The 13235-nt window shown below is 54.4% G+C and overlaps 1 long non-coding RNA gene across 1 annotated transcript; it reads left to right on the forward strand.

Moving 5' to 3' along the window:
* The first annotated feature begins 3226 nt into the window (after positions 1-3226).
* Positions 3227-8706, forward strand: LOC111095792. Its single transcript, XR_005358832.1, has 3 exons — positions 3227-3460; positions 4627-4883; positions 8002-8706. It is a non-coding gene; the product is annotated as an uncharacterized LOC111095792 (long non-coding RNA).
* Positions 8707-13235: the final 4529 nt, after the last annotated feature.

A 13235-nucleotide genomic window follows, 5' to 3' on the forward strand; every position in this document is an offset into this window, starting at 1 on the left:
GTGTGTGTGTGTGTGTGTGTGCAGAAGGATTCAATAAAAACTCCCTTCTCTCAGGCTGGGACTTGCGGTAAAAGAGACAGAAGGCCGAGGTTGAACCGAGGTTCCTCCTACTTTTCTAGGAAGGGGCCTGGGGTGTGGGTTCCTTCCCCACCTAGCACAGCCCTTGGCTTTGCAACTTTGCAGAAGTGGGCAGCTGGCAGGAGAGTTGCATTTTTTAGGCCCCAGGCGGCCTTCTTATCTCAGGGAGTCTTGATTTACGTTCCTCTATCTTATCTTTGCACAGGGCCCTGGTGATGGATTTCACCTTCGGCATCTGGAGGCTTGCTCCTTGCCAAGAGCACTGCTCCCGCCCCCCCCCCCCCCCCCCGCTCCCCCCCATCCAGAGACATCCACGAGACAGCCCTGAGCTCGCTCTTCCATCCGCCCTTCACTTTCAGCTTCCCCCGTTCAGGTGGAGAGAGGAGGAGGACGCTCTCTCTGATTGGAGGAGGCCAGGGGGGACCTGCAGCTGAGCGAGGGTAACACTGCCACTCCCGAGATCGGCCCAGGCCTGTCCTTACTTGAGATGTGTTCGGGGAGCGGGAGAGGAACCAGGGAGCCACCTAGGACTTTCTTCTTTGTTATGACTGTTCACATGTCTTTTCACATTTAATCTTCACACCTAGATGAAACAGCTTTTGCATTCCCTTTTTGCAGATAAGGAAACTGAGGCTCAGCAAGGCTAAGGTCACATAGATAATAAACGGAAGAGTTGAGTGCCCAACATGTATCTCCTGACTAAATCCATTGCATCTTTCATGAAACATCAAGGAGGCGAGAGTTTTATCTTCTTGGAGATATGTCTCCCCCACACCTTCCCTTTTTTTACTTCTTCAAAACAGACTCATAGGTTAGATCAGGGCAGCGTATACTTTGGCAGTGGTGGACTCCAAGGGAGGGAGCACGGGGAGCAGGAAGGGGAGCGGAAAGGCGTGTGGTGTTGAGTCAAGGCCTGAGGGTCTGGATAAGATACACTTGAGGTGGAAGCTGTGCTCAGGAGGAGATGGTGGGAAGTCAACCCCTCCTTGTGCCTGAAAGGGAATCAACAGCGCAGCAGTTTCTAAACCAACAAGCACTGAGACCCTTTAGTAGGCATCAGCAGGGTGACCCGCAGTCATATGAGACCAAGACTCAAGAGAAAGGAAGGCAAGTAACATTTACTGAGGTTCCCAGCGTGCCAGACATAGAGCTAGGGAATTTACTTATTTGATCTGATTTGCCTAATAGTCTTATAAAGTGGGTTCTGCGATCCTCAGTTCGGAAAATGCTGTAGCTCAGAAAGATTAGATAATGTGCTTATGGGCTTAGAGCTGCTAAGTTGTAGAACCATGATTCAAATCCAGGTTATCTGGCCCTAACTCTGTTAGTAAGCTAGAAACCTCTCTTTTGGGATCCCTGGGTGGCTCAGCCATTCAGTGCCTGCCTTGGGCCCAGGGCGTGATCCTGGAGTCTCAGGATCGAGTCCCACGTCGGGCTCCCTGCATGGAGCCTGCTTCTCCCTCTGCCTGTGTCTCTGCCTCTCTCTCTCTCTCTCTCTCTCTCTCTATGTCTATCATGAATAAATAAATAAAATAAAATAAATAAATAAAATAAAATAAATAAATAAAATAAAATAAAAAAGAAACCTCTCTTTTGCGGTCTTTCTCCTGCAGATCCAGAACTGCACCTTACAGATGGCAGCCTAACTCAGTGATCTCTACTTCCTAACCTACCCTGCATACGTCCTGAAAACCTCAGAGGGATAGAGGTAGTTAGCAGGAGACACTCAGGTTACCTGCAGAAAGAACTCCAGGCGCTCCCTTGCTGACTGTGGGCAAACCTTTAAGGACTCCGACTGTGCCTTGTTCATTTTTGTGTTGCTGGTGCCTAATGCTGCTCCTGGTCAATAGTGGGGGCTCAGTAAATGTAGGCAGCTGGCTTGAACGGAGGAAACTAAGTTTGGGGGTTCAAAACCATGGAAGCAGGGCACCTGGGTAAGGGTCCAACTCTTGGTTTTGGCTCAGGTCTTGATCTCAGAGTTGTGAGATTGAGCCCCATGCTGGGCTCTGTGCTAGGCGTGGAGCTTGCTTGAGATTATCTCCCTCTCCCTCTGGCTCTCACCCCCACCTCTTAACCCCCACTCGTGCATGCGTGCACTCTCTCTCTTAAAAAAACCAACCACAGGGATGCCTGGGTGATTCAACCGGTTGGGTGTCTGCCTTCAGGTTGGGTCATGATCCCAGAGTCCTGGGATCGGGCCCAGCATCGGGCTCCTTATTCAGTGGGGAGTCTGCTTCTCCCTCTGCCCCTCACCCTGCTTGTGCTCTCTCTTGCTCTCTCAAATAAATAAATAAAATCTTAAAAAAAAAAAAAAGACATAGAGACTATATTTGCAAACTGGCCAAATATACAGAGATTCATTGAGTAGAACTGTGGGAAAATGAATGAAGGGACAAGCAGTTGGAGGAAGGAGGAAAGGAGCAGGTCGATGGAGGACTGGGAGATGCTATTATAGAAGGTTTAGCTTCGCTGGGGTGGAGGACACGTGGTGTCTAGTCCCCGCTCCCTCATTTACCAGCTGAAGGACCTCGGCCGGGTTGCTTCCTGTCCATGAGGCTCACTTTCCTCATTTGCAAAGTGAAAGATGGGACCAGTGTTCTAATAACCCTTTCAGTTCTTACCATGTTATGAATTTTGACTCTTTAGCGAGAGAGTTTCGCCTCCGACCAGGATGAGTTAGGGGCTGTTGGACCCAAAGGCAAGAATGGACGAGATGGCATTAGCAAGGTCTTGCCAAGCCTGGGGGGCTGGCTGACTTTACAGTGGATGTGGCCTCCCGTTTCTAAACGTCAGCTCCATAGACCATTTGACTCAGCCTTCAGCGCCATCCAAGAAGCCGCAGTGTGCAAAGTGGCTCATCCAGGGTGGGGATCAAGAGCCGGGAAACCACCACTCTTGTGGGGAATTCTCAGCTCCCCAGTGTGCTGGCCATCTCCCACCCAGGACTAATTTGCACTGCTAATCTGTTATGTCTTTCCTGGTAATTTAGCACTTTCAGACAGTTATGGTTAGATTCTGTTTATTTTTCTAAACCTCACAAAAGCCCCATAATACAGCAAGGGAGTTAAGCGGAGAGAAAGAGGGGGAGGGGGAAGTTTTTCTAGAAATATAAACTCAAGGTTCAAATGCTCTTCCCCATCTGCAGGACAGCTGTTGTGGCACCCCGTCCATCCCGAAAGCTCCAGCATTCCATTTCAAGGCTCTCCTGCTGGCCCCCCTCCCACCATCATTCCTCTGAGAGAATGTGGCCTTGAGATCAAGGGATGGAGAGGGGCCAGCTACAGCCACCTGACACCAAGCCTCATCAACCTCGCCTATCTCTTTCCCCTCTCTGTCCTCACTGTGGGGTCAAGAGGTGGGTCACTCCTTCCCTTTGTCCGAGGTAAGAAGAGCAGGGAAATGAGGGCCCAAAAAAGAGGCTGCTTCTCCCAGCCGTGGCTGAGTACGAAGTGTGGGGACCAACTGGGCCACCTAACATAACCCTCATCTGCGGCCCCACAGGGACTTCTTGTTTTCGTCCCCAGGAGGTGGCCATGTGTCTGATTTCCCAGCTCTAGCTGGAGGGGTGGGGGAAATTGGTGTCAGGGCATTTCTGCTGGCTGGCTCGCTGGCTGGATGACAGCTTAGAGAACTGACTGAAGTTTGAGCAAGAAACCGGAAGACAAGGCCATGGCCATTTAGATCACCAGACACCCTGATGGCCCTTGGGAAGCAGAAAGGTGACATGGAAGAGGCAGACAAGGATAAGTTTTAACAGAGGCATAAAGGACTCAGAACTAGAGAAGTAGGATCTCAAAGACCCTGAGTCATCATTTAATCCAAAGTTTAGGGGATTTTTTAGGGGATGGTACCCAAACTCCAGGGGAGAGTGACTTTAGTGATCTCCTAGAATGAAAGTGAGGACATAGGTCTCTTGATTATTTGGTCTCTGACTGAATGTTGGTTGCCTCTTCCCCATGTCACCTCCAACTCATTCATTCCAGAAAAGCCCCTGACTAAGCCTAGGGATCCTCTTTTGGGGGCTTCTTAAGACTAACATGATCTGAACTTCTCTGAAGCTTGAGGTCCTGGAGGCTGGCATTTGCCTTATGGTCTCAAGGCTGCCCCTCGCTTAAACAGAAAGGGTGGGTGAGGATAACAGAAGCCAGCCCTACAGGGCCAGGTTTCCCCACCCGCTTGGCCCCATCAGGTTTGGCTTGTGTTGTTCCAAGGTGCCAAGCCTTGCTTCCTAGAAGTTTGTCCCGGTGGTCCGCAGTCATGGGAATTTATGCAGCCTGGAGCAGAGGTGTCTAGACCACGCCCAGTGACCAGGAACTTGGATGGGAACACATATTTCCCTCTTGGTAATGACTTGGGTGTCCCAAACAGGATCCATCACTCCCAAACCCCAGTCTAGGATGTTCTAACCAAGTATATAGTTAGAGGAAAATGTAATCCACATGTATCTGACTCACTGGTCTCTAATTTATACTGGAGTTTGATTCTGGGAATGGTTTGATATGTATTCTGCTTCTTTTTTTTTTTTTTTCCAACTTTTGGATTGGTGAGTTGGCCAAGACAGCTACCCTGAGAGAAAGAAGGAAGCTTCAAATACAGACATGGGGGCTCCTCCCCTAGGCCCACCTTGGGACAGGAGGCACAATAGGGCAGACCACACCAAAACCCCAGAAAGAGCCTTGAATTCATCTCACTCCCAGCTCCCCTTCCACTTGTCCTTCTCATATGCTGAGCCCTACTGAGGACAATCGCCTGGCCCGGAAGATGGCGTCACCGCAGATTTATGGCACCCCCAGAAATGCACAGAGGTGAGTCCCCCAGGCCAGTCCAGATCTTCGCTCCTCTTCTCAAGACCCCAGACCCCCTTTCTCAATGATTTTCTGTCTTGCAGTGAGTCCATCAAGAAGGAATTTCTTCCAATGTCCAACACCCTTTACAAAGCTCTGCGCCTCAACAGTGCTCCTCCTCATTTAGGGCCATTTCTGAAGGGACCCCCAGCTTCAGAGCGCTCTGCTCTTCCAACTGTGTTGCTCTTCAGGTTTTCTCTCTGCTGGTTCTGCTTCTTTTGCCGGCTCACTCAGCAAGTGTCGTGCCCCAGTAATTCTCCTGCGTGAAAATCTCAGAGTATGTTTCTGGTAGAACCTGACCTGACCTGAGACAGTGAGTTTCGGGTCAAGGGGTCCTGTCCTCTGGGACCTTGTTCCCTTATCCCCGCTTTTTCCCTGAATCTTCAAACTCCATCTCTCCTTAGCATATGCACCTATGTAACAAAAAACAAAATTAGACCTTCCTTCGACCTGAAGTCCCTGTCCAGCTATTACCCTGTACACCTTCCCTTTTGGTCATGCTTCTCCAAAGCACACATCATGACCGGCCCCCCTACCCCGTCCCATCTCACATTCTCTCCTCAACCCTCTGAGTCCAGCTGACACTGGAAGGCCACCCTTTCCAACTCACCACTGTAGGCACTTTTCAGTGCCTTGACTCATCGGTGGCATTTGACACCATTGACTTTTCTCTTAATCTTGACTTGCTTTGCTCCATTGGTTTGTGTGCTACTGCTCTTTCCTGGGTCTCTCTGCTACTTTGGAGGATTCTTTTTTGTCATTTTTATGCCCCATGCCCCACCCAATCTGTAAATGGTGGATGGGATCACCCATGGCTCCATGGCTATCTGTGGGTTCTCCTCTCACTCTACATACTCTCCACCTGCAGCTAAGCTGCACCCTCATGCCCATGACCCCACACCTGCACTTCCAAGGTCTCTCTTCTCCACTCCACCTTAAATTCTCAGAGATGAAGCAGGACTCAGTAGCAGGTCTCTCTGCTACCCTTGAATCTGCTCACCATCTTGGAGATGGGTGTCAATATTTCCCCAGGGCCTCCGCCTTATCCCCAACATCCACTAAGTCACCAGGTTCTGCCAATTTGACCCCTGAAGTGCCCATGCCCTCTGCTCTGGCCCCATTTCTACTGCCTCACTTCCTGATGGCTGTGGCTGTGGTCTCCTCCCAGGTTCCCTCCGGCCAGTCTTAACGATGCTCAGTGATACCCCACACAGGAGCGAGAGTGATATTTTCATGAAACAAATCTTGTCCACCAGTCCTTTCCTGAATGTTCTTGGTGGCTTCTCATCACTCTCCGGATAGAGTCTGTATCCTAAAGCAGGGCATAGAAAAGATCCTGTGTGATCTGGTTTGTGTCCATCAGCTGAGCCAGCACTCATTTCTCCTTCCCACTCCTCCTCGTCATGCTAAGGCAACACTGAAATTCATTGTTCTCTCCCAGAGCACAGCAGGTTTTCTCATGGCTCTGCATCTTTGTACTTGCTCCTTCCTCTGCCCCCGTTCCCATTTCTTGGCTTGTCTGCCAGGAAGACGCCTGTGCATACCTCAGGGTACAGCTCATGCACTGTCTCCCCCTGGGAGCTCTCCTGGATTTCTCCAGGCCTGGTTAGAGCGCCCTTTCCCTGGCTTCCGCCTACTGCACTTTGCACCTGCCTCCAGGGGGACAATCATCTTACTATACTATAATCGCTAATTTGAAGCAGGAGCCTCTGCTCACCTCTCTACGTCTACATGTCTTGAGAGCAGTGTCCCTATTTCCCATCTCTCTGCCTCCTGTACAAAGCACGGGGCCTGGCGTGTAGCGGGCACTCGATAAAAGTTTAATGAGCAATAATGCTTAGCTTTTATTGAGCACTTTCAGTGAGGCTGGACAAAATGCTCAGCACTTCAATATCCATTACGCCACGTAGTTCACACAGTTACAATCACCTTCCGAGGTAGGAGTCACTACCCCCATCTTAAAGTTGAGAAGACTGAGATTCAGAGGACCGGGCCGCTGTCCCAGGCTGGAAGGTGTGCAGAGCAGGGGGTGCTGTTTGCGTCGTCCGTGCTGCTGAACGTTCCGTGGAGGCACCCCGCCTCTCACGCTGTCCCCCAGGCCCCGGTCCAGCCGTGCTCACACGGGCTCCTGCCCATTAACTCGGGCCCTGAGGCCTGCACTTGGCCAATAAGGGTCTGGCGTTCCCAGTTCAGCAGTCTCTTGTCCCGTGTCCAAATCCTCTCTCGCTGCTGGAGTCCCACTGCCCTGCGCCGACTCTTCCAGATCTGGTGCCCGGTTTCCTGGTCTCCGGGCCGAGTTCAGCTTCCCAGCCAGTGCACACTTGGAGCCAGCAACGCCCAACAGTGCTTGGTTTCTCAGACTTGGCCGGCTTGCTAGGTCTGACCTGGGCCTTCAGTGCCAGCGCGCACCCCAATCCGTACCCTTAGCTCTGATCTGAATGCTCCCTGTGGGGACCCAGCCCTCTCGTATGCCAGGCCCTAACCCGGCACCCTTCTTGCCGTGCATGGAGTCTCCTGGTCCTGAGTCGAGAACTCGCTCTCCGCTCACGCTGACAGCAGCTCAGGAGGCAGACAGAGAAGGCAGAGGAGTGGGGGAATGCATAGAAAGTTCCAGGAGTGCTGAGGAGGGATGTCCTGAGGCAGATGGGCAGGTGGGGCTACCCCGGAGGTCCTCGTCCTCCACACCCGGGGTTGAAGGAAGAGCTCACACCCGAACGCTGGAGCCACATGCCCACTTTCCAGGCTTTGCTCAGTCCCTGTTTGTTTCTCATTATGGCAAAGCTACGATGAAAGTACGTGTGCAGACAACAGAGCTAATATTTTGTGCTCCGTTTCTATTGCTCTGTTGATGATCTTTTGTACCTGCCTGTAATTAATTGTAATTATAATTAGCAGTATGGAATCATTGAGGAGTAAGACCTGGAAGTTAGAAATCTACTGGGTCCAGACTGACCTGAAGCTATTTTAAATGATAGTGCCTCAGTGTTGTAGGACATTTTTAACAGAATGCACGTTCACACATGTTACCTTGTCCCGGCTTGGTTAATGTTTTTTTTTTTTTTTCTTTCATACAATAAAGGAGAGCAGAGCAGGGATGTAAGATCATGCCACGTTCCTCCACCGCTGGGGAAGGCAGCAGTGCTAGTGCTGGAGACGGAGAATACAGCGTTTGATCGCTCTCTACAGCAAACACAAAAGACGGGACTTGTAGAGACAGAAGAAGTCAGGTAAATCTCCTGCTGTCCCACAGCTAATGACAGAAAAGTGGGGACTCGAAACCAGATACGCCTGATGCCGACGCCTACGTGGGTCTGCTGTGCCGCGCTGCCCGACGCGAGGCCTGGTCTCTGTCTGCGGCTGTCACCACTCGTCTCTCACTGTGATCGGGGCTTCAGCGCAGCATTAAACACCACCACCTCCTCACTCCTCGGTTGTCCTGGTCTTATGTATCCCACGCAGCTTCCCGCTGGTAACCGCCAGTTCCTTGGGCCTAAGATGATTTTGCTTTAATTGTTCCTGGATGGAACACAGACTCTGACGTCCCCATCTGACTTCCTGATGAGGGGGTACCTGACACTTGGCTGTGAGCCGGATGCCACAGGAAGTCACCCTTCTCAAGAGAAGACAGGTATCTCCAAGGTTGTGGCAAGGGCCGTGGTGACAAAACGGTGAGAGGGCTCCTCGATGGTGTTGCCCAGGCCTTGGTGAGAACGTCATTCCAGGGGCCCCTGGGTGGCTCGGTCGGTTGGGCGTCTGCCTGTGGCTCAGGTCGTGATCCAGGGGTCCTGGGATCGAGCCCCATGGTAGGCTCGTGGGGCGCCTGCTTCTCCTTCTTCCTCTGCCCCTCTCCCTGCTTGTGCATGCACCCTCTCTTTTCCCCCTCAAATAAATAAATAAATAAAGTCTTTTAAAAAAATCTTCAAAAAAATAAACATTGTCCTAGAACTAGGCAGAGGTTTTACTGTCTAAGTGTCATGCCTTGATCCTGCTACCCGGATGGTGCTTGTCCCCTTTAAACTGACGACAAAGGGTGGGCAGGGGAATGGCCCTTTGTGGGGGGACATGGAACGAGTTCTGGCCAGGAGCTGCGACTCTGCCTCTGAAAGGGCAGGGATCTCCAGCAGGCGTCCCTGTCCCCCAGGGCTTCCCTTCTGGAACTAGTTACCGTGTCGCCCCAAGGGTCCGCTTGTCCTACTGCCGGGGCTGCCCTCCTTGCTTCCTCCACCCGAGCCTCGTGCGCCGGCTGCCGGCTAGCAGAGCAAGCCCCGAGCCTGGGTCCGGGTGTCCTTGCAGCCGAGGCCCCAGGTGGCCCCGGCACCTGGCGGCAGGTGGCAGTGTCTGCAGTGAACGTGGCCCGAGGGCGCGAGCGGACATGGATGAGTGTGTGCAAGCGTGCAGGGCGGGGTGTTTATTTATTGTAGGAGCCGTTGCTAAGTCGGGGCGTCCACCAGCAGAGCTGCCTGAGTGCCCTGTTTGTGCACTTAGCGGAGCGCAGGGGAGGCCGAGCGCAGAGACAGTGAGAGCCGGGCGGGGACCACTTTGAAGGTCCCAGGCTGCGGGCGCCCCTGGCTCTAGGGAGCCCCCACCCGCCCCACCCGGGGTCGCGGGCTCCGGGGTGCCCCCCTCCGCAGCCGCTCCTCGCCGGACGCTGCTCCACTGCTTGTTCCCCAGCAGGGCAGCTGGCCCGTCTTCCCTTCATGCTGGGGGTCTCCGGGTCACGGGCCCCCGAGAGAAGGTGGAGGATAAAAAGGCGCAATAACTGGTTCTCACACTGCCCAATCATCGCGGGGCCTTTGGCAGGAAAAGTAACCACCCTGGGCCTCCCGTTCCTCATCCACAGTGACTTCAGGGTCCCCTTGCAGCCACGCACTCAGTCGTCTCTTTCTAGAAGACTTGCAGGTACAGACTGGTTTCTTCTCATCCCACTGGGCCCATAGGTGGCACATCCTGCTCCTGGAAGGTCAGTCCCCCTCCCATCCCTGCCCGACGGCATTGCCACCCCTTAACTTGGACTTGGTTTTCCGACTGGTGCTACATCTGTGCAAGACGGGAGTTCACAGCCTCCTGGGCCCCTGAGCTCGAGCTTCCAGGTTAAGGATTGGTCCTATATTCCCCGTCTTCGGGTGGGGGGGGTGGGTGGAGAGAGAGAGAGGGAGAAAGAGAAGACACACCAACAAGAGACCCTCCCGACTCCCTGTCCACCCCAGCCCGGGGCCAGGAAGGCCTATCTCCCCCGTAGCTGAGCTGGCAGGACTTCACGGTCAGCACGTCCCCGCTGGGTGGCCCGAAGGACTCCCCAGAAGCCTCTACCTCCCTCTTCCTGTCCTCAGGCCCCAGCAGTGAGTCTGCGAGTCTCCGAGAGAGCACTGGCTCCCCAGACACAGGCTGGCTGGCAGCCAGGGGTGGTGTTCTGGCTCCTGCATCAGCCGGGGGTGGGGTGGGGTGGTGGCAGGAAGGCCCTATTAATCCCCTGGAGAAGGCTTCTTGGCCAACAGAGAGGAGTGGCTGCCTGCATGCTGCCCCTACCCCAGGGCCAGGCAACACCATACCCGAAAGTCTTTCAGGCAGGCTTTGTGCTTTGGTGCTCAGCCCACACCCCCGGGGTGCTCTGGCGGGGATTCCAGCTGGGTCTATGGGGGACGGAAGGAAGACTGGCTTCTTCTTTCTCAGGTTCAGGCTCCTTTGGGATCTATAGCTTATCCCTGTTCCTCTGAAAACCCCTGAGGAATTACCAGGAAAGAGGGTAGGCGGCCGCTTCGTCCTCCCCACCAGGCTCCAGCCCTCCCTGGCTCCCGTTTAGCCCTTGGACTTCCCCGGCGACATTTGGAGATGCGACCAGGACTGCCAGGCTCACGGCTACTCATTCCTTCTGTTCCTCCTTATGCCATCACCCCGCCACCCACCTCTGCCCCCAACACACTCAGGCACACACAGAATCAGCCTTCTGTCCCTGAGCCTGCCTGTTCCACTGGTGCCACAGAGAAACAGATGAAGAGCTGGAAAAAATTGCCCCAGGGCCAAAGAGAATCAATATGGAAAAAGCAGAGAGAGAGTGAAACCAGATACAGAAAAGGCAGCCAGCTGGGGAGGTGGTGGCCCGCCCAGCAGACCTCCTGCTGTCCTCCGAGGGAACCAGGGCCTGGGCGGGGGGCCTTGGTCTGCCTTTCTCCCCCTCGCTCAGCTGGCATGCCACCTGCGAGGCGCTGCCAGGTCCCTGCTCCTTCAGGGCTTCCTGCCCTAGTCCTGGATCCACGACATAGAATGCTCCTCCCTGGGCCGACCCCTCCCCGGGCGGGGCTGTTACTGGGTGAGCCAGACACCAGGGATCTAGGTGGTCTTGCGTCCCCTTCCTGTCCCTCCGTCCGCGTCCCTCCCAGCAGGGGACCAAAGTAAGGCTTTGCATTTGGGATGTGAGTGGGTGGATTTCATTCTTCTCAACAGCAAAGAGGAAGCAATTCTGGCCTCAGTTTGAGAGATCTCTACATTCCCAAGGAAGCTGGTACCATCCGCCTCGTTTTTCTTCTTTAAGATTTTATTTATTTATTCATGAGAGACACACGGAAAGAAGCAGGCTCCATGCAGGGAACCTGATGCAGGACTCGATCTCAGGACCCCGGGATCATGATCTGAGCCAAAGGCAGACGCTCAACCACTGAGCCCCCCAGGCGCCCCAACCCCAGAGGGTCATTTAAGGGCTGCTTCTGGGCCTGGCTCAGCGCTCTCGATGCAGGAGGGATCGATGCTACGGTGCTGAAGAGGGTCAGGAGCAGGGGTCAGCAGATAGAAGTGCCCCCTGAGTCCCCCCAGGCCACAGTTAGGTGGTGGCATTCCCAAGGGGAATGCTCCAAGCCAAGCAAGGTCCACTGCGTCCAGGTGGATCCTTCCCAAACCGTTTCTATCACGGATCATTTCCCAGAAAGTTTCCAAGATGGGAAATCACAACTGAAGCTGGTTGTTTAGATCGGAAAATCTGGGTGTAATGTCATTAGGGAAACCAGAAAGTCGCCTCACATGAACCCCGGTGCAACCTCTCCCGGGCCTGTCCCCTCCTCTCCGCCTGTGTCACGGCAGCCACCAGCCACTCGAAGGCAGAGCTTTACCAGGTGCCACGTGCTCCCTTGTGCGCCACGACCTTGGCTCCTCGTAAGGCCCTTGGAGATAAGCTAGTGTCCGCTCCGTCCCACGGGAGCGAGAACTCGGGCCCAGGGAAGTCATGCGGCCTGCCCGGGATTGTGCAAGCCGTGGGCCGCGGCCCCTGACAGGGAATCTGGGGTTCTCACCACGGGATCCTTCCTGTCAGCAACCCAGAGACATGGGGTGGGGGGGGGGGCGGTGGCGGGAAGGGATGGACTCACTTGGCCTCCAGCTGGGCCTCTTGTGGTGGCCTCAGGAGCAGAGGGGGCCGGCGAGCGCTTTCGGGGAGGCGCCCCTCTCCTCCGTGGCTCCCCTCACCTGCTTCCACCCCCGGGTCTGCCTCCAAGCCAAAGCAGCTCCTTTTCTTCTTTCTCCGACTTTCCTGCCCTGAAGAGCCCCTGTTCCTCCCCTGCTTCTCCACGTCCTCCCCCCAGAGACCCTTGCCCTTGCTTTGGGAGAGAGGGCAGGGGGTCACCTGCAGAAGTGCCAGCTTTCTCGGGGCGCCTGGCTCCTGCGCTGCGCCCGCGCACCCCCTTTTAGCTTTGCCCTCACCCCACAACCTGAACCCTGTCGCGAGGCTTCTCGGGCTTGCAAGGCAAGTACCCAGGCCTCGGCCCTCAGACTTACACCTGACCTCACACAGGAATTCACTCTTCCGGGCCTTTGTGTTCCGGAGCAGAAGGCTGCGGGAACCCAAACCTGGACTTGAAGGCGAGAGGCATGAACTGTACCCCGTTTTCCCCAAGCAGAAACCTCTCCAGGCCCGTCGGTTCCCCAGGGCAGCGGTTCCTTTCACCCGATGACCTCGGCACCCCCTCCGCCAGGCCTCTCAGGGAAGGTGATTGCAAAAGCCAAGTTTATCCCGAGTAATGTAACGAGTGCATTGGGGGGTGGGGGGGGGAGCGGAGGTTTTATACAAAACACATGTTATTGCCACTATTCTAGTTATCTTGGATATTTCCTGCATGTTTGTCACCATGGTAACTGACTCAGCACGAAACCTTGTTTGCTGGGCCCTGGGGTCCAGCGTAACGGCCATGTGGTGTCAATTTGGACCTCTTGGTGCTTTTCTGTCTCTCTGTCGGTCTCCCCCAGCTCCTGTCTGTCTTTTCATCTTTGCCTCTGTCCTCAGCCTGTCTCGGGGCCTCTCCGTGCTCTCCTTCCCAGAAAGAGCTGCTC

This window comes from Canis lupus, chromosome 5 (genome assembly GCF_011100685.1).
Source record: "Canis lupus familiaris isolate Mischka breed German Shepherd chromosome 5, alternate assembly UU_Cfam_GSD_1.0, whole genome shotgun sequence".
In the NCBI taxonomy this organism is placed as follows: Eukaryota; Metazoa; Chordata; class Mammalia; order Carnivora; family Canidae; genus Canis; species Canis lupus.